We start from the raw sequence: 26,744 nt of genomic DNA on the forward strand, positions 1-26,744 counted from the left end.
AACCGTCTTGTATTGATCGGTTCTAAAAGCACTGAGCAGCTGAGACAAAGGCGTAGAATCAAGAGAAAGCTTCATTCTTACTTATCCGGAAATGTGGTTCCGATTATAGTCTACCTTGCTGAATTCCTCGTTTTATATGTATGATAAACTTTCATCTTAAATTTGAAAAGTTGTGAGCGTTGTCTCTTATAACAGATCAATTCGATCTACGCAGAGTAGACTTTTTTCAGAGGATTCTAACATGATCCGGATGCTACTAGGGTAACGGACTTATTTTGGACCACCTTGCAGCTTTTTTCCTATTTTTCTCTCATAAATCATGTTAATCATTAAAATTTCGAACATATATAGTAAAAGTTTCTTCTCAAAATTCTAATCATATCTAAGATTCCATTAAAATAAGCTGATGAGGGATAGAAAATTGAAAATAAAGTTTGATTTTTCACAGTTGGGTGGGTCAAATCAAACCCATTTCAGGAGGACGTGCCATTATTGAAGTCAACTTCCAAGAAGTTTTCTGCCTAGCTGTAATGATTTTAACAACTACAAACATGTTCACAGCTATGATAAAACACTTTAAAACTAGTTTGCAAGCTTGATGAACAAAAAAAAAATTGTTTTAATCGCAATTTGACCCATGTCGAAAATAGGTCCTACTTAATTCCTTAGGGACTTATTTTGGACCACCTAACAATTTTGGCATTGTTTTATTCAATCAACTCGCTAACGTCCAAACCCGCCTTTAGACGAGTTGAAACGGAATAAAACCAAGCCAATCATTGTTTTAACTTACTTTTTGTGCACAATGCTTTAAACCACGTCAATCTTACAATCTACGTTAATGGCAACTGTTTGATAAGCAGTTGTCAAAAGCTACAACTTAAAGAAGTTTGAATCATGAAAAAAACAGCACAAGCACATTTATTATTAAGTCATTATTTTTTATGCTTCATGAAAAATTATTGACAGTTTGGTCTACTAAAAGTTACAACCAGTTAATAGTAGAACAATTTTAACAAACTATATATTCATCTAAAGCTTTGAGATTAATGTGGTTCAAAACTAATTTTTTTTATAAGTAAAAATTACTAGCGAAAATGTACTGAAAATCTATTTTTCAGCCCCTGTAGTTATGCAATTTATAAAAAAAAACTGTTGAAGAATTTACTCCAATGATAGTTTTTTCGAAGAGAAAAGTTATTTCAAAGATAAAAATGAACTTTGCAAATTTTACAGCGGAAAAAATCTGGCTTTAAGATGGTTAAAAGATCGCATAATTCTCCTACATTTTTATCTTTTTTGAATCTATGTATTCTAAAGAGCTGAAGCCAAACCAAATCCGCTAAGGTTTTTCAAGTCAAAATGCACCAATTGATGTCGCGGAGTCAAAGGCGGTCCTAGAGTTGGCTCTTGGGGGGGTGATTTTCCAAATTTTCGAAAATCTGTCAATATGAAGGAACGTAATATCTGGTGAAAACCCGATCATTTTGAAAAAGCAAAAAGAGGGGGAGGGTGTGAGGGTTGCCACTATCAAATAAGTACAAAATAAGCTGCACACTACTCCTCCTCCCCCACTTTTCACTGAACAAAATCAGATGTATTTCGAAAAATATGAAATGAGGGGATTTTTTTTTTATTATCTGACGGGTTTGCGCCGGGGGTCTTCAGATTTTCCTTAAAATTGAAAATTTGGTTCATTTTTGCGACTTAAAAACACATGTATTTTTTCAGATTTCTAACCTTTTTGTTTTTTGAGTTAGCTTCGGTTAGATTTTTTTGTCAATAAAAAATTACCATTTTTCAAAGCTACATAACTCTGTTATTTTTCAACGGAAATTATGAAATAGCACATCAAAATGCATTGAAATTTTATCAGCTTTCCAAATAAAATAATTGAAAAAAATTAAATAAAGACCTTCAACATGTAAATGTGTAAACAAACTTTAAATGGCGTCTAAAAGTACCGTCTGCACCACCGAATATTTTGCAAAAATTACCATTGAATAGCTCAATTTATGATGCAACTTTCATCTGGAGACACCAATGTGGGCCATCAACTCCTTGAAGAGTTATGAAAGAAATAATGACGATAAATCTCTTTTTTTGCATCGAAAACTCGTGTGCATCATTCGACATCAAGTGAGTTAATTTTTTTTAAATCTATATACAGTGAGCGAAATAAGAATAGCACCACTATGTGTATTGCTTGTTAAAATATGAATAATTGGAAATTAAGAAAATTTTCTTCCACAGATTGTTCTGAAATGCTTAACGGATAAATCAAGCATAAGTTTACTTTTTTTGGACGTAGCAATTGGCGTTGAGGACCAAAAATGTGAAAAAGGGGTGCGAAATAAGAATAGAACCACTTGAGTTTTTCAAACAAAAACAAGATTATTTTTAAAAAATTACTATGTAAAAGTGAATTATATTGCTTCTACGAATTATTTGAATAGATAACTGCATTTTAGGAGTTTTTCAGAATTCCAAAGGTTTTCAAAAGTTTTAAAATGGGGGTTTTAAGATATGCTTCTCTAGCGTTAAGGAATTAGATATTTGAGCTATAAAACTTTATCAAACTGCTTGATTTCTTCATTAACATTCATAATTATAATGCAAAATGATAAAATATAGATTTGAGGCTGAGTTTGAATCCAAAAAGCAGGTTGGAATTCAAAAATATTAATGTTTTGTAATAGTCAAACACTATTTCTCTAATTTTAAGTCATAGATGGCAGCACTATCTTGCCATTTAACCAAATTCATGCCCATTTTCGAATATCCGGGATTAATTAGGGAGAGCTGGATGATTTTGGTCAAGAAATAAATACATGTACCGTGTGAGCGCTTTGGAAATTCTAAGATCACTAAATCTAAAAAAAATAGAATTGCATCAAGGTCACAAAAAGTGATTTTTTTGGACCGATTATCAGAATAAAGTTATACTTTGCGATGCAGCTTGATGGACCAGACGGCTAGCAGTATTATTGGTATGATTTGCAATTGAATTGGAAGTTGAGATGAGCAGGAATTTAGGCGGTTGTACATTTTTGTGCAGGTGATTCTTTTGCAAATCCGGAAAAGCTTTCTGCAGCGTGAACTTCCACAAAACTGTGATGGGATAATACCTCAAAATGATAAATATGGGCCTAAATAAACCTGGAAAACCAATATTGAGACAAAATTTGGTTTTAACTGCAAGATAGTGCTGCCATCTACGATTTGAAACTGGAAAAAAAGTGTGGTTTACTGAACAAAATCAAAGTTTTTGATTTCCAACCTATTTTTTCTGATTAAAAAGTAATACCGAATGTTTGTTTCATCATTTTACGTCAAATTAATGGAGAAAGTTAGTAATTTGATAAAGAATTACAGCTCAAATATCTAATTCCTTAACGCTAGAGAAGAATCTCTTAAAACCCCCATTTTAAAACCTTTGAAAACCTTTGGAATTCTAGAAAACTCCTAAAATGTAGTTATTTATTCAAATAATTCGTAGAAGCTTTATTATTCAGTTTTACATTGTAAATTTTTAAAAATAATCTTGTTTTTGTTTGAAAAACTCAAGTGGTTCTATTCTTATTTCGCACCCCTTTTTCACATTTTTGGTCCTCAACGCCAATTGCTACGTCCAAAAAAAGTAAACTTATGCTTGATTTATCCGTTAAGCAATTCAGAACAATCTGTGGAAGAAAATTTTCGTAATTTTCATTCATTCATATTTTAACAAGAAAAAAACATAGTGGTGCTATTCTTATTTCGCTCACTGTATATATAAAGCGATTATCTGTATGTTTGTTTGTTTGTTTGTTTGTTTGTCCTCTATAGACTCAGCCGTCTTAAGAGCTAGAGATCTGAAATTTGGCATGGATGCTCATTAGGACCAGGAATGATGAAAAATGTTTTTAGATTTTTGGACGACCCCTTCTGAAGGGGGTCGTCCATACAAGACAAATATTGTTTTCACGTTATTGACGTTATTTTCCGTCGGATTGTGATGAAAATTTGCACATGAGTGTTTCGAGAGACGAACAATCGATTACAGTTATCAAATTTAGGGTCAGGGGTCGGCAAAAGGGGTCGTCCATATCCACTGATTTATGTTTTTGCGATATTGGCGTTATTATATATCGGATTGTGATAAAAATTCGCACATGAGTGTTTTGAGAGACGAACAATCGATTACAGTTATCAAATTTAGGAATAGGGGTCGGCAAAAGGGGTCGTCCATATTCACTGATTTATGTTTTTGCGATATTGGCGTTATTATACATCGGATTGTGATGAAAATTCGCACATGAGTGTTTTGAAAGACGAACAATCGATTACAGTTATCAAATTTAGGGTCAGGGGTTGGCCAGAGGGGTCGTCCATATCCACTGATTAATGTTTTTGCGATATTGGCTTTATTTTACATTGGATTGTGATGAAAATTTGCACATGAGTGTTTTGAGAGACGAGCAATCGATTACAGTTATCAAATTAAGGGTCAGGGGTCGGCCAAAGGGGTCGTCCATATCCACTGATTTATGTTTTTGCGATATTGGCTTTATTTTACATCGGATTGTGATGAAAATTTGCTCATGAGTGTTTTTAGAGACGAACAATCGATTACAGTTATCAAATTTAGGGTTTGAGGTCGGCAAAAGGGGTCGTCCATATCCACTGATTAATGATTTTGCGATATTGGTGTTATTATACACCGGATTGTGATGAAAATTTGCACATGAGTGTTTTGAAAAACGTGCAATCGATTTCAAATTTCGAATTGCGGATCAGAAGTCGGCTGAAGGAGTCGTCCATACCCAACTTTAATGTTTTTGCGATTTTGACGTTATTCTACATTGGATTGAGATGAAAATTTCCGCATAGAAGTTTTGAAGGACGCTCTTTTGCTTTCAGGTTTCAAATCTTGACTCAGGGGTCGGCAAAAGGGGTTATTATCTGTTCACTGTTTTTACGATATTCTCTTGATTGAGCATAGAATTGTAATGAAAATTGGCACATGGGACTTTAACAGAAAAGATGATTGATTTCAGGTGTCAAGTTTTGAATCGTGGGCAAAAAAAGGCCGTCCATGTTAGTTGCTCACTGTTTTCGCGATATTGTCGTGATCATGCATCGGATTGAGATGAAAATGTTCAGATGAAGGTTATAAACTATGAGCAATTGACTCCAGGTAGCATGTTCCGTGTCAAGGGTCGGCGAAAAGGGCGTCTATAATCACTGATCACTGTTTTCAAGTTCCTGACGTTATTTAACATATAATTTTAAAAGAAAAAATGGCACAAGGGAGTTTTGAGGAACGTAAAATTGGTTTCAATTATCGAATTTCGGGCCATGGGACAGAAAAAGAAGGTTTCATTGAAAGTTCAGTGTTTTGTGCAATAATTTTGTTGGAGGCAGTTAATTGATAACAATTTAAGTGTGAAGATCAAGCAAAAGAGTCGTGCACACAAACAAATAGTACATGTTTCTGCCATAATGTCTAGATTTTGCAACCGATCGAGAAGAAAACACTCTCACATAAATTTTAATAATAAGCCAATCAACCGTTTAATTTGAATTTCAAGTAATAGTAATAGTAGCGACCTTAAACACTGTTGAATTTTTTCCCCAAAATTGTCGAAAGAATGTTTCGAATTCATTTTATAAACTCATTTTGACGTACCAATGATTTAAAGCGAAACGAAGTTCGTACGGGATCAGCTAGTGATTCAATAAAATCAAAGACTATTTCGCCGAAAGAAGCATTGAAAAGTAACCAAATCCGTGGTATTTCACATATGGAACTTTTTTTCGGGTATATTTCATATAGGACAGCCACAAACTGATATTTTTTTCGAAATTTGTAGAACAAAACCTCTTTTTTTAGTATTTTATTTTGAATCCCAATGTTGACCTAAAATTACGAAAATTCTTATAGGACTGCTATGCGAGTAGAGGCAGTCTACAAAGCACGAAAAAGTAGTGTTTTTACCTGCTTTGGTAAGTTCTTTTGTTTCCATGTTTTTAAAAGTGCGCGCTACCTCCATATGTGAGTGCAGTTGTTCGACCATTGTTTGTTTTCGATGCAAAAAAAGAGATTTATCGTCATTATTGCTTTCATAACTCTTCAAGGAGTGGATGGCCCACTTTAGTGTCTTCAAATGAAAGTTGCATCATAAATTGAGCTATTCAATGGTAATTTTTGCAAAATATTCGGTGGTGCAGACGGTACTTTTAGACGCCATTTAAAGTTTGTTTACACATTTACATGTTGAAGGTCTTTATTTAATTTTTTTCAATTATTTTATTTGGAAAGCTGATTAAATTTCAATGCATTTTGATGTGCTATTTCATAATTTCCGTTGAAAAATAACAGAGTTATGTAGCTTTGAAAAATGGTAAATTTTTTATTGACAAAAAAATCTAACCGAAGCTAACTCGAAAAATAAAAAGGTTAGAAATCTGAAAAAAATACATGTGTTTTTAAGTCGCAAAAATGAACCAAATTTTCAATTTTGGGGAAAACCTGAAGACCCCCGGCGCAAACCCGTCAGATAATAAAAAAAAATCCCCAAAAGAGAAGAATTTTTAAATCTTTTAACAAACTTTGCTCATTATTTATAGAACAACCAGCAAATCTATAATATTCACTGCAAAAAAATGTTAATTAAAAAAAATTGTCATAATTTGTATATTTGGTAGTTAAAAATTATCACTTTTAAAGATTTTTGAAGGATTTCTTGTTATAAATGTCATTTTAAAAATGAAAATTATAAATACATTGTTGAGCATCTGAATGTTAGTGCTAGGCCATACAAAAAGTATAGTTTTGAGATTAGTTTAAGTTAATTATTGTTATGAATTTCAATTTTCTATGATTACGCGGGTTGAATTTTTCATTGGAATAGTTACTGAATAGTGATTTGAAAATTTCGTAATATTATTTTTAATTTGGAAACACCATCCTTGTTCGAAATTCTGGTTTTTATTTTTCAAATTTTTAAAATAAAAAATCAACACTCTTTCCATAAATTTAGTTGAAAATAAGATTATCAAAATCAGATACTGAAGTATGAAGCTTCTGGAACTTAATGTTAATTGATTTTCTCTTGAATTTCAGGTAATATTACAAAATTTTCAATTTTAGTTGGACTGAATCAAATGAAATAGCAACAAATAAATTATAAAGAAAGTGATACCTACGTCGTTTTTTTTCTTCATATGGGTACCTATTTAAAATTCCAAACTCTTGAAATGATATGGATTTTTAATAAAAGCAGGGAATGAAGTCATGAAAAGTTAATTTAGTGAAGTATTTATCAACTGGAATTGAAATAGCCAATCTTTCAGTTGTAGAATATCAAAACTTTAACTGGATTTTAACTTAAAATTTCAAAATTATTTTGTGGATGAACTGAAAGCAGTTTCTGCGATATAATTAAAATTCAACAGTATCTATAAGTGAAAAGTCGCAAAATGATTTTTCGAATGTTAGTTTGATGGATTGCCTTGATAACGAAAAAATAATCGACTAACGGGAAAGTTTTAATCCACAAGAGAAAAAATAAACATAAGCAAACTGATTTTGGAAAATATTAGCGTCCTTAACTCGATTTTTTTTGTCAGATTTTTTGTCAGAAAACTACCTAATTAGTTTAAAGTTTAATCGATCAATGATAACTGATGAAGCAACTGACCTACATGAAATACAAATAATTTTTTTGAATCTATAAATTATCTTTTATTCATTCATCGATGCATATTTTAGGGAAAAATGCCACTAATTGAAGTTTTGAGTTTTGAAGAATTAAAATTTTCTTAAAACACCAAATCTTCACCATCACACTATAATCGAAACAAAAAAAAAAAAAAAAAAAAGATTAGAAGGTATCAAAGACTATCAATTGAAGTCACACGTTTCTTAAGCGCCTACTGGAAAACTGATCACTCCAATGGAGAACGTGACTACTATCAGAAATTTCTTTCTAATAAGGCAATTTAACATTTAAAGTCCAAAGTTATTTTTTCACTTATTTGTATGACCAAGATCTGTCAATCCATTAAACATGATAATAAATTCTGAAAATTAAAGGAAATTGCCACTCTTATGATTCCGTACATATGTAGGTATATAGTTTGAATATTTTAGTTGTTTTCTTCTATCTGGTCGAATAAAAAAGAAACTGCATGGTAAAGGCAATCAATATATGACTTCAGAAGAAAATATATTCAAGTATTTTAGTGTTACAACTATATTTACTTCCCTTTTCGACTTTTTCAAATTTGTCATTCCATTAAAATCCAAAACATAATGAAAAATTAAGAAGCTCAGATTTTGAAACAGAATTTAACACAATTTACTTATGTAAATTTAGGCATATAAAGAACAATTAAAAATATGTCCCTTCATTTCATTACCTAGCTAAAATTATAAGTAGATAGATGGTTAGCAAATTAAAAGTCAACATTCTTAGTAATTCAACAGAAGTTGATTGGTATAATTCGGTCCAAGGAATTGCCAGTTACAGCTGCTTGATTTGTGTAGACCGACTTTTCTTCAATTGAGCCTTCAGTGGTAAACAAACACCCCCACGGAGTGGAATTTTTTTGAAAATTCAAAAGCATATCTACTAGGGGAAGTTCGAAGTTTTTATAGAAATTCTAGCATTTATGGGTATTTTGTAACGGTTTTTTGCCCCCCCCCCATAGGACCGCGCCTGCGCGGAGTTGATGATGTTTTAACTTCCCAAGTAACATATGTAGATTATATCATTGGGTCACCTGAAGGAGGATTACGTTCTAAAAATTGATCCTAAAGATAAGCAAACTGGTCAGTATTCAACACTGCAGAACAAATTTCGTCGCAAATTGCACTGTGCTGTCGGAAATTTCGAAACATTTGAAACACACTATGTAACAACACACACTTTTTTACTCTATTCTTATCAAAAATTACTGTTTTAAAGTATAAGAAGCATAAACATAGTTGTGGAATACAACAGATACCTAGTTGTAGTAGCAAATATTCAACAAACATGTGTACCAAAACAGAGGGTGGTCAAAAATTGAAGAAAGTTAGTTCAGGAATGAATTAACGTGAACAAACAATACTTGACTACAAGGATAAGAAAGGAAAAGATTGAATGAATCATTCGCATAATTGCGCATCAATCGCTGTCAAAACTTAGAAAAATAACTTATTTAGTTTAAAGCCTCTCAACAGCTCAGGGGGATGTTTCAGCCAAATTGAAAATTGTTTTTGCCGACAAATTTGCACGAAAATTTATGATTTGGCAGGATATTTGCAGCTGTGGCAAAAAATAACTAAAGTTTTCGTTACAAATTGAAATAAGACAATGACGTCGGAACTATACCAGAAAGAGTGTCTCCAAAACAAATTTTGCCGTTCATTCGATCCCACGATCATCCCTTAATGTTTTGGCCAAATTTAGTAAGCTGTCATTACAGCAAAGTCTTAAAAAATGTTTTTTTTAATAATACAGATATTCCAGTCATTTAGTATGTTTCATACACTGATGGACAAAAGTATTCAAGTTTTTCAGTGTTTTGTTCAAGTGTTTGTTGTATTTCATTTTTTTTTTTAAGTTAAGGAGACTTGATCCTTCATTTCGGAGGCCCTATTTTTTTTGTAAATTCTTTATTTGAAACGGCTCATACCTTTAGGCTTTAAGGAGCCAAACTCCTTTTGTTTTTTTTACAATAGTTTGTTTACTTCTAGTTCACTTTTTTTGAAAGAAAAGAAAATAGATAGGGAAATATGAAAATAAAAAGAAATTTCGGAGGCCCTAGTCCTTGGAAAAAATCAAACAACATTTCAAAAAAGAATGTGAATTGACTATTTTGGTCATGGTTCTTCTCATTTCACAATTTATAAATGTCAGAAGAAGAAAATTCCAAAACTATGTCTCAACCCTAGTATCGTTGCATACTTTAAGGCGGTATTTTCCGAGATTAAGTGAAAATTAACTTGTTTTGCCCTTTTGGCCAGACAATTATTGGTTAAATATCAATTAATGTATATCAAATCATAATCTTGTAATCAGCCATGATTACGGTCTATTTAGAAGAAAGAAAAAAGACGTTTTTGAACTCTAAGGATCAATTGTGCCCATAATGAACATTTTAGAAAACTTTATCTGAAAAATGTAGAGAGTTTATCATTGTTTTGAAAATATGGTGTTATGAAGTTCATATTACACTTTAACGTTTTATGTATTGGAATATATATTTTTATCTTAAATTATTCATGTCAGAAACATTTTAAAGTGACAAAAAAAGATCTACAAGTAGCATTTTGTGAAATTTTTCAAACAAAGTTCAATAACAGATAAAATATTTTGTTAAATTTTTTTTGAGCTTATAGCATAGCTGTTTTGCTCCATTTTGCACATTTTTCTATATCATTTGATCCTTATAAGTCATTCTATTTCGAGATATAGCTAAGGAATCAAGTATCCTCATTCTCCCCTAAATATAAGAAACTATTTAGAAAAACTTCAAATAAATGCCATGCCGTATACTTATGTCCATCAATATATTTTATTTTCATAACACCTGTTTTGCAGGACAGTCGTCCATGAGCTTCATGTAAAAGTTACACTTTATGCGTGGGCTAAGTCTTCTCGACCGCAGTTGCTGGAGGACGACTTCCGCTGATTACTCGCTGCCGGATCTCACGGCTGGTGTCTCTACTCTACTCTATCTCCAGCTCGTCGCCGTCGATCGTGTCCTTGTTATTAATGGACAAGCGGGTTGGATCGGTCTCGGATCCGCAGGTCAGCATGTACTTCGTCTTGGACGTATTAATCATTAATCCAATCCTTCCTGCTTCGCGTTTTAGTTTGCGGTAGATCTCTTCCACCGTCGCAGATGATCTGCCGACTCTATCAATGTCAACGGCAAAGCAGATAAGTTGACTGGATCTGTTGAAAATCGTGACTCGGCGAAATACCCACTGCTCGTCGAATAACACCTTCCAGCGCTACGTCAAAAATCATGCAGGCTTCGTATGTTGTTCACTTCGGAGAGTTTGGGCGCATCTTCAGCATCACCAGCCTCGACAGGATCTAACGTCGATGACGACCGAGAAGTACCGGCTATCTTTAAAAACATGGTCGATCTGTGATTGCGGAGTCCAATTTTCTCTTTGGTACGCATAACGTTAGTCGATGAAGTACCGAAGGATGTCTTTTATAGTAATTCTTGATTTTCTTGTCCATTGTAGGGTTAGAAGGATCAGGTTTCCTACAGCCTCTCGGGGAATCTGCGAGAGTACACTGTTCTCCATACTAAAGGGTGATACGGTCAAAATTTAGTCAATATCAACTTGACGTATTTCTTTCATTTTTGCATTTAAAAAACCTGAACACCCCTCATTTTGAAGGTGTGTGTGTGTGTGTGTGTGTGTGTGTGTGTGTGTGTGTGTGTGTGTGTGTGTGTGTGTGTGTGTGTGTGTGTGTGTGTGTGTGTGTGTGTGTGTGTGTGTGTGTGTGTGTGTGTGTCTGTGTGTGTGTGTGTGTGTGTGTGTGTGAGTGTGTGTGTGTGTGTGTGTGTGTGTGTGTGTGTGTGTGTGTGTGTGTGTGTGTGTGTGTGTGTGTGTGTGTGTGTGTGTATGTGTGTGTGTGTGTGTGTGTGTGTGTGTGTGTGTGTGTGTGTGTGTGTGTGTGTGTGTGTGTGTGTGTGTGTGTGTGTGTGTGTGTGTGTGTGTGTGTGTGTGTGTGAGTGTGTGTGTGTGTGTGTGTGTGTGTGTGTGTGTGTGTGTGTGTGTGTGTGTGTGTGTGTGTGTGTGTGTGTGTGTGTGTGTGTGCGTGTGTGTGTGTGTGTGTGTGTGTGTGTGTGTGTGTGTGTGTGTGTGTGTGTGTGTGTGTGTGTGTGTGTGTGTGTGTGTGTGTGTGTGTGTGTGTGTGTGTGTGTGTGTGTGTGTGTGTATGTGTGTGTGTGTGTGTGTGTGTGTGTGTGTGTGTGTGTGTGTGTGTGTGTGTGTGTGTGTGTGTGTGTGTGTGTGTGTGTGTGTGTGTGTGTGTGTGTGTGTGTGTGTGTGTGTGTGTGGTGTGTGTGAGTGTGTATGTTTGTGTGTGTGTGTATGTGTGTGTGTGTGTGTGTGTGTGTGTGTGTGTGTGTGTGTGTGTGTGTGTGTGTGTGTGTGTGTGTGTGTGTGTGTGTGTGTGTGTGTGTGTGTGTGTGTATGTGTGTGTGTGTGTGTGTGTGTGTGTGTGTGTGTGTGTGTGTGTGTGTGTGTGTGTGTGTGTGTGTGTGTGTGTGTGTGTGTGTGTGTGTGTGTGTGTGTGTGTGTGTGTGTGTGTGTGTGTGTGTGTGTGTGTGTGTGTGTGTGTGTGTGTGTGTGTGTGTGTGTGTGTGTGTGTGTGTGTGTGTGTGTGTGTGTGTGTGTGTGTGTGTGTGTGTGTGTGTGTGTGTGTGTGTGTGTGTGTGTGTGTGTGTGTGTGTGTGTGTGTGTGTGTGTGTGAGTGTGTGTGTGTGTGTGTGTGTGTGTGTGTGTGTGTGTGTGTGTGTGTGTGTGTGTGTGTGTGTGTGTGTGTGTGTGTGTGTGTGTGTGTGTGTGTGTGTGTGTGTGTGTGTGTGTGTGTGTGTGTGTGTGTGTGTGTGTGTGTGTGTGTGTGTGTGTGTGTGTGTGTGTGTGTGTGTGTGTGTGTGTGTGTGTGTGTGTGTGTGTGTGTGTGTGTAGTTGCTCCTATTTTGATTTTGGAATTCACTCTTCAGTTGTCGAAATGCCGTCCAAGGAAGAAGAGCAGCGTATCAAAATTTTGCTCGCGCATCGCGAAAATCCGAGCTACTCGCACGCAAAGCTGACAAAATCGCTAAAAGTTGCCAAATCAACCGTTATAAATTTAATTAAAGTGTTTGGGGAACGTTTGTCGACAGCCAGGAAGTCTGGATCGGGGGGAAATCGAACCGGAAGCCACTGAGCTTGAGCTTGAGCTTACTATAAACTACGGTCCACCTGCGGCCCCTCCTGGCCAACGGCATAATGGTTGCACCACAGGTTGCACTCCGTGATTGGTTCGAGATAATCAACATTGCACAATGAACCAAATGAAAGGTGCTGGGAACAAGCAACACAATCTCACTGTGCAGTTTTGAGAATCTCAGTCTTTAATATGAACCAATAACGACGCCGGCCAAGTCCATGTAGTCGATAGAGGGAAAGGAAGTGCAGCACATGTGATGATTTGTTTTGCGGAGCCCGGCTGTAGTTCATCCCTCCACAAATCTCACGCTGAGTGTTTGGGGGTTAAGGTAATATGGTATGGATTGTCGCCTTGGTAAGCGACGTGGTCACGCAAAATCTAAGCTGTAATTCTCCTAAACTCCTAAATTTTTAATAGAAATTCCTATTTTTCTCGATTTTGAGACCTGGTTCCTACTGTTTTGCAATATGGCTATTTCGATTATTAAAATTTCTAATTTCAATATTTTGCAAAACATAATTATAAACAGATTATTTCGTTCCTACGCTGTGAATAGGAATCAATTCCAGATAAAATCCGTCTTAAACGAAAGTTTTTTTGTTCAAATCTTCTTCAAACTGACTGATTTTCCTTAACTGTTACAATATTATTGTATTTTCAAAATGAAGAAATATTTAATATATGAAAGTTTTGTAATGAATAAAATTTATCTGATTATATTGTTCAAAAATTTTAAATGAGTTGTCGGTTGTAATGAAGGCCGTTTTTGGATGTTTATCAATGTGATTCTACTCTTTGCCACATTTTGATAACGCTATTCTATTACGTTTTCCCGAACAAAGTTGTTCGTATGTTTTTGATATTAATATTGTGTGACTGGAAATTCAAATTGATGAAATTTAACGGTCGTATTCGTAAGATCAGAAAAATTTATTGATTTAACATTGATACTTGTACATTGATCAACGGAAGCAGAATGAATTAACTTTTTCTTCACAATTTATTACTGGCTGGATTTGATTTAAATGACTAATTAGTAAGGCTCGATCCAAGTAAATTAGGGATTTAAATCAAAGTTTCTATCTAAACTCAATGAATGCAATAGTTATCTAAAAGTCTGTAAATTTGGATTGAGTTTTCTAACATAGTGGATATTCCGCAAGTTGTGATTGGCGAAGATGATCTAATGAGTTCAATTACTCAGCTTTATCGTATGATGGAAACCTTTCAATGGTAAAATGTTTACCGCAAAAAGCATTTTTTAAAATCCTGTTTTATATAAAAATCTTATTTTTAAAAAAAGATTTTTTTCATTTTTATCCAACCAAATTTGTAAAATAAATTTAAAATCATCGTGATGATATTTATTCTAGTATCAACTTATTTTCTTTGTGCGGGATTGGACTCCAAAACACTAATTTTGTGAAATTTATATCACAAGATTTTTCCATTTTTTTAAACTAACGAACGATACCAGTTACTATTTGCGAAATTTAAAATTCTTTATCATTTAAAAAAAATCATATTTTAACACACAAACATATTTTCAAGTACTACTTTTAAAATCTTAAAAAAAACGAAACTTTGCGCCCTACAAAATCTGAAAAATTGTTAGCTATATTTTTTTTTAGCATTTTTATTATTATTTTAGCATACCAAACAGGCGCTTTTAGTGAAAGCTCCTGAATATATGCTGTTAGAAATCAAACTTGTGTGCAAGTTTTTATAGAGTTGAACCATCTCGGGTGAAATATTTCAAATTTTGCAAAATCGAGCATGCTTAGTAAAAAACAAAGGAACTCGATTTAATAAACAGAATCCTAGTATTAAAAACCACTTTTGAATAAATACAATCACCAAATAAAAACAGGTACTCATCTTATTATTCCGAATCAGTCGAGAGTTTCTGGGTTTCCTCTGAGAGCTCAACGGTCCTGGACCGGTCCGGAAAGAGTAGTACAAGCCTCTTTGATTCGGCCACTTCAAACAACTTCACAAACCATTATGATAAGTATTACTCCACTTTCAAATTTATAACCCATTCAATTTCTATGAATCGAACGATATACATATAAGAATTATTATTTAAAATTTATTTTTTGAGACGACAAAGAGAGTTGCCAGTAGTTTCAAGCGAAACCCTAACCCCTAACCGTGCATCGAGCCAAAAAACGAGCCGGACTTTCGACTTACAAGAAGGTAGTGACTCCAAATCGCGATGATAAACAAAATACACGACGATGCTGACAAAGTTTGACTGCGTGGTAATGGACGACGAAACCTACGCCAAAGCCGACTACAAGCAGCTTCCGGGACAGGAGTTTTATACGGCAAAAGGAAGGGGAAAGGTAGCAGATATTTCCAAGCACATGAAACTGATTTGGCAAGCCATCTGCACCTGTGGCTTGAAGAGCAGCATTTTCATAGCTTCCGGGGCTGTCAACCAAGAAATTTACGTGAAAGAGTGTTTGAATAAACGTCTGCTGCCTTTCCTGAAGAATCACGATTGTTCCGTACTGTTTTGGCCGGATTTGGCATCTTGCCATTACGATAAAAAGGCCATGGAGTGGTGCGCCGCCAACAACATGCAGGTGGTTCCCAAGGACAAGAACCCTCCCAACACGCTAGAGCTCCTCCCAATTGAGAAATACTGGACTATTGTCAAGCGGAACCTAAAGAAGACCAAAAAAACTGCGGCGAAGAAGGTGGACAAGGTGGCTGTACAAAATCTGATGGCAGGGGTTAAGCGTAAGGCCCGACAATTCGGATTGGGAAAAGCGGAAGCCTAACTGAATATTTTTCTTGAATTTTATACTAATTAAACTTGAAAAAGAAATTTAATTTGATTTTTTAAATAAACGATTTCACCGATTTACACGCGTTTTTCCTTGACCAAATATTGATCGTATCACCCTTTATCTCGACGCGGTTTGAACTGCTTCGACACTCACACCTTCTTTCTTAGCTAGTTTTCTGATTAAAAGACCACTCACAGTGCCCCGCATGTAAAAAATGTAGAAATTAAAGAATGATGTCTGATTACAATATGAGAATCTTTGAGTTAACATTTTTCAACGAATGGGCTTGAATAATGGCTACTTCCGGAGAGGGCTTGAGTAAAAGTTATTACTACAAAAAAAAATATCTTTTTGAAGCTGTGGAACAGACTTAAACTAAACTATCAAATTTCGTTGATAGATGGTGTTCAAAATATAGTGCTCTTGTTCCATTATTTGAATGGAAAAACCATAAAGTTTAGTATCCACAAAACATTGCTCTGGCATTCAAATGATCCAAATTCCTTCGCAAAATTGTATTCATCCATTTTTTTCTAAAACCAAACTTTGGATTGGAAAGATTCAATGTAATAATTTAAAATTTCAATTGAGTGATTTATATTATTTGATATGAAAGGGTTACATGCACAAACCGGATTTGGAACTGTATAATTTATAAGAATTTGCGTCAAATATTCAATAAATAGCCCTTTGGGTATACAATATACATCAGCACTAGATGGGTGAAAGAAGTTTACTTGATTGTGTTGAGCAAAGGATACTTCTGAGATTATTTTTAAGAAATGCAAATCTAACAGGCTCTTGATAAGAGGTCGTTTGGAAGAAGTCATATAGGAGGCATCCATAAATTACGTAACGCTCTTATGGGGGGGAGGGGGTAAGCTCGAGCGTTACGAATTGTGACATAGGGGAGGGGGGAAGGTACGCTCATCGTTACGTAACGATTTTTTCCTTCAAATTTTCAGTTTAATCGCAGCTATTCTTATGTCATGCAAATTTTGCAGAATGAAATGCAAACCACAATAAGGTTAAAATTTGTAAGCTGATTGAAACTGGTTTGTTTCCTTTCCTCTTCAAAGATTCTGAGATAGACTCCTTGGAATGTGTATTGAATATACGTGAAATAACTGTTGGAAAACATTTACCCCCAAGAGCCTTAAGACGGAAATTTAACTATTTTTTGTCATTTAGTTTAAAAAATGCAATTTTGATTATTCGGGCGACAAATTGGACTGTGAGAACTACCGAGCGATCACTGTCCTCAATGCCGCCTACAAAGTGTTGTCCCGAATCCTACTCCGCCGCCTAACGCCACAAGCAAACAGATTCGTGGGAAGTCATCAGGCCGGCTTTATGGAGGGACGGTCTACGACGGACCAGATATTCACATTACGGCAAATCCTCCAAAAATGCCGTGAACACCAAGTCCCTAAGCACCATCTATTCATCGACTTCAAAGCCGCATACGACACGATCGACCGTAACGAGCTATGGAAAATCATGGACGAGAACGGCTTTTCCGGGAAGCTGATCAGACTGATCAAGGCGACGATGGATGGAACGCAGTGCTGTGTGCGGATTTCGGGTGAATTGTCGAGTTCATTCGAATCGCGCAGGGGGCTTCGACAAGGTGATGGTCTATCCTGCATGATGTTCAACGTGGCGCTAGAAGGTGTTATTCGACGAGCGGTGGGCGAAATGCGGGGCACGATTTTCAACAGATCCAGTCAACTAATCTGCTTTGCCGATGACATTGATATAGTCGGCAGATCATCTGCGGCGGTGGAGGAGATCTACCGCAAACTGAAACGCGAAGCAGGAAGGATTGGGTTGATGATTAATACGTCCAAGACGAAGTACATGCTGGCGTGCGGATCCGAGACCGACCGAACCCGCTTGTCCAGTAATAATAAGGTCACGATCGACGGCGACGAGCTGGAGATAGTCGAAGACTTTGTCTATCTCGGCTCACTGGTGACCGCAGACAATGACACCAGCCGTGAGACCCGGAGGCGAATTATCAGCGGAAGTCGTGCCTACTATGGACTCCACAAGCAACTGCGGTCGAGAAGACTTAGCCCTCGCACGAAGTGTAATCTGTATATGACGCTTATTAGACCGGTTGTTCTCTACGGGCACGAGACATGGATATTGCTCGAGAAGGACCTGCGTACACTCGGAGTATTCGAGCGACGAGTGTTAAGAACCATCTTTGGCGGCGTACAGGAGAACGGAATGTGGAGGCGAAGGATGAACCACGAGCTCGCGCGACTCTACGGCGCCCAGTATCCAGAAGGTGGTGAAGGCTGGCCGGATACGCTGGGCGGGACATGTTGCGAGAATGCCGGATGACTGTCCTGCAAAACAGGTGTTCGCCACGAATCCGGTAGGAACAAGACGAGCGGGGGCGCACAGGCGAGGTGGTTAGACCAAGTGGAGCGTGATCTGGCGAACGTGGGGTGCCCGAGAAATTGGAGAACGGTTGCCATGGACCGAGTGAATTTTAGGAATTATGTTCGTCAAGTTATGTCGTAAGACGGAATACTATGTAAATAAATAATAATTTTGATTATTCCGACGAATATTTCTAAGTAGAGTATATTTTGCATAAAAAGTTATGCTCCTTGAACAAAATAAAGTAAACAAGGTACCTAGATCATCAGTTAACAAGCACAGAGCAACTCGTTATAAGACAATCAATTTATTTTATCAGAGAGTTATCTTCAATGAGTACTAATAAACGATTTGGATAGATAGTATTTCAGTTTCGAGATCGTTAGAAAAATCTTTGTTTTATTTTCGAAAATCAGTATTTAAAGACATGAGAAGATAAGGGGTGGGGGGTGGGGGTTATTATCAGCGTTACGTAATTTTCATAGGGGGGTATGTTGAAGCGTTACGATTTGTGACATACGGGGAGGGGGTCAAAAAAGTGCATTTTTTGCGTTACGTAATTTATGGATGCCGCCATATAAATGTATAGAACGAATAGTATTTCTTCTGAGGCAAAAATTTTAAATTCAGTGTGATTTTTATGTTGTAAATAATAAAAAAAAAAGAGATCTGGAGATATGTGGGTTGTCGCCTGGAATGAGTCATAAGTATTTCCCTGACGAAATTCTAAAATATGAAGCCAAATCTACTACTCATTCCACAGGTATATTAGTTTTTTTTTTAAATTTGATTAAAATCCAAATGTTTCCTCTGTATCAAACATTCAAAGCGTATTTTCAAAAACTACCTGGAAGAAAAATGGAATAAACAAATCAAAGTCTGTACACAACGATTTACGCCCCATCACGTTTTGATGTCCTCAAACTCAAACGTTCGAGAGCTCCGCTCGAAGCCGGTTTATCAAACAGATCAGAGCTCCCGAGCTAGCAACGCTAGGCGATTGGAGGCGAAATCCCATGGGGGAGTTGCCAATCTTCCCCTGCCTGTCGGTTTTTGTTATAAATAAACACAGAACCAATCCACCACCCCAAGCATCATCCTCGAATCTATTCTCGGATTGGGCGTTATTTGCAAGAAACTTTTTCATATCCATCAATTGACTAGGTACCAATATTGCAACTCGTGTTCGACGGACTAGATGTTGAAAGAAGACCTCCAATGATGACGATGATCAGAAAGAAAGTTCAATGAAAATATCCGCTCTGGTTAAAATAAAAAAAAAACTGGTGTGGATGCTGCCTTTCTGATTTTCTGATATCGAATACTGTTTTGATAACGAACGGATGGAGATGAAATGATTCCAACACTCATTTCTCCATAGATAGAAGATCCTCTTCGCACAGTGTGGTATTAATGCATTTTTTCGGGGCCTCGTGAAATTGGGTAACTTAAATCACTCAAAACTCGTTTTTATAAAGTTCAGACTTAAGTTATCATCTTTTTGTAAATCACACTGCCTCAGACGTTGCTTAATCAAAGTTGTTATGAATCATGTCTTATTTTTTAGATAACTATGATCTCTAAAATTCGACGCATGATTTGAGAAGATATTGGCAGCTAAGTTGAAATTTTACGATTTTTCATTTTTACGTGATTCGGAAGAGTAGTTTAAAATTTCAATATTTCTGACAGATTGTTCAAAGGGGGTTCAGTGTGCCCAACAGTGGAATCGATAGCATAGGAAAAAGTTACATTGTATTCACCAAACCATGCGATGAATGATACCGGAGAGGGTGCAAGTTGTACCGGCCAGATCCACCAGCACCACGCGCCGTATCCATCAGTGAGCAAGGCAGAATCTTGCGACTTCGCATCACGTGGCTGACATTTACCAACAGTAGGCAACCAACGAAATGCCTGCCTCCTGCCTGCCACGAGGATGTTGATGTTGATGATGATGAAGACGCCGACTTTGATAGCTAAATGTAAATCACGGCATCTTCCCCTCGTCATTCGTTTTGTCATTCCCGGCCTAGGGATGGATTTTCTGAATAACAGGTTGAGTATCACGGAGAAAAACGCCGGAAAATGTTAAGCATCATTATCCTGTAATACAAATTACCAAAATCAAATGAGTGGAACAGTTTTTTGATAAGTCAGTCAGCACATCGATACTGGTGACTTGATATTCAGTCGAATTTATTGCTTCTTTTTGGTGATTGTCGTGGAAAAGCTAAAATTTATAATTATAAACAAAATACGGTACCTAGTTAAAATCAACCACCAGAGAATGATGAACAGCAGAAGAGAAAACTTGAATATTGGAGCGTCGAAAAGTAGTACTAAAGCTTAGTTCATTCAGAAATGAGCCACTTTCTTTTGGTGAAAGCTAAGTTTCTACTTCTCGCTTTGGAATGCTTGTAAAATGTTCTAAGGCTATGATCATTTAGTATCCGGGCACTTTATTTTGGTGATAGCTAAGTTAATAGAGCTCGGATATGCAAAACTTTAGTAGCGTTGTGTTGGTTTTGAAAAGGACTCTCCTATTGTTGATAGATTTTTAAGTTAACGTGTGTTTAAGATATTCACGACGCAAAAAGATATGGTAAAAATAGTTTTGCACAAATTTGCTCCTTTTACGCATTTAGCGCCTCTAGAATTCTTCATTGATGACTTGAAAGCTCATGAACTGTTGGTTTTTTCTGATTTTTTTTCAAACCAAATGGTTAAGAAGTTTAAGGAGCCACTCTAGGATCCACACGAGGTTCAAACCAACAATCGAGTGCAACCCTTGATCTTAAATAAGGTAAAAAGTCTATGGTTATTGAGGATAACTGAATGCAGACTCCTTAAATAATGCAAAAAATCCATTTCCGGCAGGCAAAAAATGTTGCCTGACTAGAAAACACCAGGTGAATAACTTATAATGATCAGTTCAAAAGGTCGCAATCTGTGCATATGGTTTTTACGCAATATGACAGATGTGTTCTGATGGACAGCAAAATTTATGTTAAAACCGGATTTAAGAAATCAAATTCCTCGAGATGCCTACTCATGAGAAGGTTCCAACCAGATTCCAATTGCTTTTTCCAGGCGAGTTTTGTGTAAAAAATCATGATTTTGCAAAGGTTTTGCTTCTGCGGTAAAATAAATAAATCAATATATGACTGAAAAAAGTGTGCAAAGAAAAAAAAAAGAGATTTTATAAAAAAGTTAGAGTATTTCTTGAAATCATTGATAAATATTTTTTTTATGTTTTTACATTAAATGTCATATTAACACCTTCACTTCCTCCATAGCAAGATTTTCGATCAAATGAATAGTTTTTAAAATACACACATTTGTAGCTGCCCGGATACTAAATGATCATAGCCTTATTATGCCTTTTTTTTCAAAATTTAAAACTTTCGCATTTCTTAATAGATTTAAGATACGAGAGCAACATTATGAGATCGAGAGCTGACAAAACCATTGTTTATACCGAAAATGATATGTGCGAGTTGTGAACAAGCATAAAAATACTGACAAGAACGTTCACAAAGTTCAAACCAAGTGTTGAAGTGAAGCACATGAGCGGAAACTACGGTAAAAGATCATCAGGAAAGTCATGGCTAATACCAGAATTTAGAATTAGCCATAAATTTCCAGAGCTTGTAAATTGAAAAGCCAGTGCCGAACCAATGCGATGGATGAGATTCGATGGACGACTAAACTCGTGAAAAAACAATTTTCTACAAATAATAAACTTTGGTTTTCGATATTTTAAAAAGCTTTAAAAGACTGATCATTGATCATGTTTAAAAGCTTCGTCACCTACGATTTCAACTAATCGATTTTATTTTTAACTGAATCGATGATTCTACTATGTTTTTGTCATATTTTGAATGCTGATATTCCTGTGAAATCGAATTTTAGTGACACAAAAATAATCAAGTCCTGTTTGTAGGGATTGGGATTGATTACGAAATAGATATGAATTGAATTAAATATATGTTCGGGCACAATGCATAATAATTGAGATTAAAATAAGGAGAAGATGAATAAAATTGTATAAGCGTGAGCGTTATGTAACGTTAGCCTATGTCAAATGAGATAAAGTGAACTCATTTCAATGTGTTTGTAATTGATGTTGAGAAGAGATGAGAGCCCGGTCGTATATATATGATAGAGAAACCGATTGAGAGGCTAGAATGGTGTTTGTGTTGGTGAAACGTTCCCTTTCCGAGCCGCGTGGTACCGAGGAGAAGATACGTCAGTTAAGAAAAGTATTTTGGCGAGAACAGTTCGTATCCGTGTTCGAACTCGAAAAAAAGGAAGCAGCAGAGAAAATATGGCGCCGAGGAGAATTCCTCCGGCCACTACATTGGCGCACAGTACGCTCCCGAAAGGTAAAATTCTTTGTGTGTTCTTCTTGTGAAATGTGAATAATTAGGTGTGAACGAAAATCCGGATTATTGTGGAAAATTATTTGAGAAAGGAAATTGATACTTGGTACCGAAATTTTTTTTAAAATGGCGTCGACCAATCAATAGTGATAAAAATTTAATTGAGTAATTGTAAAAGCAAAAAAGTTTCAGAAATTTTGGAACGATATTTTTATTAAGACAACTATGGATTTTGTATTAGTAAAAAAATAAACAAAAATTTTGAGAACAAAAAAAACTTGAAAATTTTATACTTGACTTTTGAAAAACGAAAATTTGAGCAAATAAAGAGCAAGTGTTTTTTTTAAAGATGGTTGAAAATCGAAAAATTTTGAACGATAATGGAAATCTACAGCTTTTTATGGATTTTTAAGAGTTCCAAAGAAATCTGAGAATTGAAAAATCAAAAGTTTTGGCAATTTTGGAAACTGGAAATTGTTATGGATTTTAGAAAAAGAAATATTGTGATACAATATCAGAAAACTTGATTAATATCTTAATTTATGGTTGTTAATTAAAAATCGAGAATTGTTTTGATATCCTGATTTCATAATTTCTTTTGAAATTGAGAATGAGATAGTTGAAAGATTTTAAATGATGGTTGAAAAACGAAAAATTTAAAACGATACTGACAATTGAATGTCATGATGAAAGATTTTAAATGATGGTTGAAAAACGAAAAATTTAAAACGATACTGACAATTGAATGTAATGATGGACTTGTAAATTGATAATGAGGAAAATTTTGGAATTTTTTAAAGATGTTTGAAAATTAATGGTTACGGCAACCAAAAGTTATAAAATTTGATGAAATAAAAAAAAAAGCAAAAGAAAAAAACGATTAAGTAGAAAAAAAATATTTCTTGACGTTTGAAAATCCGATATTTAAGCAATCATAAGCAAATGATTTTTTAAAGATGGTTGAAAATCGAAAAAATTTTAAACGATAATGGAAATCGACAGTTTTTCTATTAGTTCAAAAATCTGAGAATTGAAAAATCAAAAGGTTTGGCATTAAAAAAATAATAAATATTTTAATTTATGTTTGTTGATTGTAAATCGAGAATTTTTTAAATTTCCTGAATTTTTGGTTCAATAAGATTGAGGATTAGAAAGTTGGAAGATTTTGAACTACATTTATAAGATGGTCGAAAATTGAAAATTTTAAAACGCCTTCACCGCTGAATGTTACGATGGATTTGTAAAAAGTATTTGTAAACTGGAAATAAGGAGAACTTTGGAATTATTAAATTGCATGTTTTGGCAATTATAACACTTGTTAATTTATTCGTTTCCTAGATTGATACTGGAAAATTAGTGATAATATTTCAAAAAATGATAATCGAAATCGAATTTCAAAAAATGATGAAAAATTAAAAAAAATTATACGATGTAGGAAATCTTTATAGAATTTTCAAATTTGTTTAAAATAAATTGAAATGTTTGGTACAACGTAAAAAAACGTAAAAAGTAATTAATATTGATAACTAAACATGGAGAAATTTTACAATTACATTAAGGAATAGTTTTCAAAAATTGGTGATGAGAAGAGTTTAAAAAAATAAAAAAAAAAATTTTTAGTTTGTGGAAAATGAAAAATTTTCAAACGATATTGACAATTCGGAATAACGATTTAAAAAAAAACTTAATTTGTATGTTACGAAAATTTTGGAATAATTTAAAAATGCTTGAAAATAAACGATTACTGGAAGTTATTATGAATTTTCTTTGAATTTATGAAAAAATGAAATTTTCGTGGAGTAAAAAAAAATCTTAATTTGTTTATGAAAAATTGAGGGTTTTCATGATATGTGTTGGTAAATTAATTTCTAGATTTTTAATGGAAAAATCGTGAATAATATTTAAAAAATTATGATAAGATATATTGTTTTACCCAATTGATTAAAGAATATCCTGGAAATATTGGAATAATAATTCAAAGTCGGTGAATAATATTTATTCAAAGTTCGATCCGAGAAGTGAATGGTAAAAAAAAAATCAAATCAAAATTAAAAAAATCATAACATGGAAAATTTAAATTAAATGAACAAACAGTGATCCGAAAAACCATATGGGTTTCATTTTAAAAAAAAAAGGTAGATATTTCTGAAATAATAACGGTTGATTTCTAGTTGAAGATTGTTTTGATTTCTGTAAACAAAAATGATCAAGCGATATTATTAGTTAAAAAAAAGGAATATTTTAAGATCGATATTTCAGGCATAAAATTTGAATTTTATTTTCAAGGTTCGATAAATTCAGAATTTTGGCAATTCCAAGTATTATTGATCTATCTTCTGAATTTGTGTTGAGATTAATAGGAAGATGAATGAAAACGACAAACAAGTGATTAAAACAAATGTTTTTCAGTGATTGATGAATCGATCAGTTGGGTGCTATATGATGCGTTATTGAAATTATTAGTAGTTTTTCAGAAACAAGGTCTTTATAAATAATAAAAGCTTGTCTTATTTGAGTTAAAGTGAGAACGTCATTTTCAATTTTAAGATTCTTTTTTTACAAATTCAGAATTATCTATTGAAAGTTATTTTGAAAATCAATTCATACAAAATTGAAATTATTCAAAAAACTTTGTTACCTTACTACCAAAGTGAAAAAAAAATAAATTAAAAAAATAGCAATCAGAAAACTTTTTTGAAGTTGAGAATGATACGAAAATTCCGAAACAATGTTAGATGAAATATAGTGGAAATCTTTTATGAATATGAACATATATTTTATAAGACAATTATGGGGATGAGGGATACGCAAAAAAAAAAATTCATTATGATTTTCATCACACAGGAAAATCAGATCAAACCAACATCACAAGATTTCTGTTTAGATTTGGAAACAAATCCGATAATTTTTTATATAGTTTTGGAAATCACTTTTAACAGACAAAACAAAATTAAAATACTAAAACTAATACATTTTTTATTTCGAGTTCCATGAAGGAAACGAAAATTGTTTTGAAAAAAAAAACCGAGATTTTCTACTCTGATTGTAAATGATATACAATATTATTGGTTGTTCTTAAAAATAAAAATCGTAAAATTTAGAAGCTAGATTGAAATTTATGCGATATTGATAAAAGCGATAATTAAAAGTATTATTTAAAATGATATAATAATTAGTAAAATTATGAATATGCAACAAAAAAAAGTATTTTTATGATTATTTTGAAATTGTTGTTAAGAATCGTTAAATGAAAAAATAAGTGAAAGAAATAAAGGAAAAACTTGAAAAATGATTTCTTTTTTTTTAAATTGAAGAAACGAAAATTTTGGAATAAAAACAGGTTTAATGAAACTACATGAGTTTGCGGTGAATGAGTTAGATGAAAAATAAAGTGGATTTTTTTTAAAGATGGTGTTGACCGGTCAACATAAAAAAAAACGTGAAATAAGAAGTTAAAAACTTTAATTTATTTTTAGGAGGCTTTCTATTTCTGAAATCGTTTAATTAAGAATATAAGAAAAGCAAAAAAAAGTTATTACTTTTCAACAATCGATGGCTGAGAAATCGAAAATATTAAAACAATGCTGGCTTTTGAGTTAAGATGTGAATTTTATTTTTATTTATTCAAAAAAATACGAAACGTAAAATTTCAGTCGACATGAAAAAGTGAAAAGAAAATGATTTAAATTTATTTCGAATCTTAGAAAAATCGAAAATATTAGAAAATCGAATGAAATAGTGATTTCAAGTAAAATTTCAAAGATTTCGTTGATTTATCGAAAAAAAAAAGATAAAATTTAATTGTTATAGTAATGTTTTTGAAATTGATTTTAAGAATCGTAAAACGAAACATAAGTGGAAAAAATAAGGAAGAAATTAAAAATTAAATTGTTATTTTTTTATGCGCATTTGAAGAAACGAAAATTATTGTGGGATGAGGTTCAAATAAAAACAGGTTAACTGAAATTACATAATTGTGTGATAAATTTGTTAAAACGTTTTTTTTATGATCATTTTTGATTTTCTATTTAGATATTCTATAAAACGAGTTTCACGAAGGAAACGAAAATTAGTAAAAAAAAAATCCAAGACTTTCTACTGTGATTAAAATTTATACACGATGTTATTAGTTGTTCTTAAAAAATCGGAAAAAAATGGAAAACTCCTTCCAACAATTCAGAAAAATGAAATGTGAAATTGGACGGTTGATTGAAAAAGTCACCTTTACCTTT

This window comes from Uranotaenia lowii, chromosome 2 (assembly GCF_029784155.1).
Source record: "Uranotaenia lowii strain MFRU-FL chromosome 2, ASM2978415v1, whole genome shotgun sequence".
Lineage (NCBI taxonomy): Eukaryota > Metazoa > Arthropoda > Insecta > Diptera > Culicidae > Uranotaenia > Uranotaenia lowii.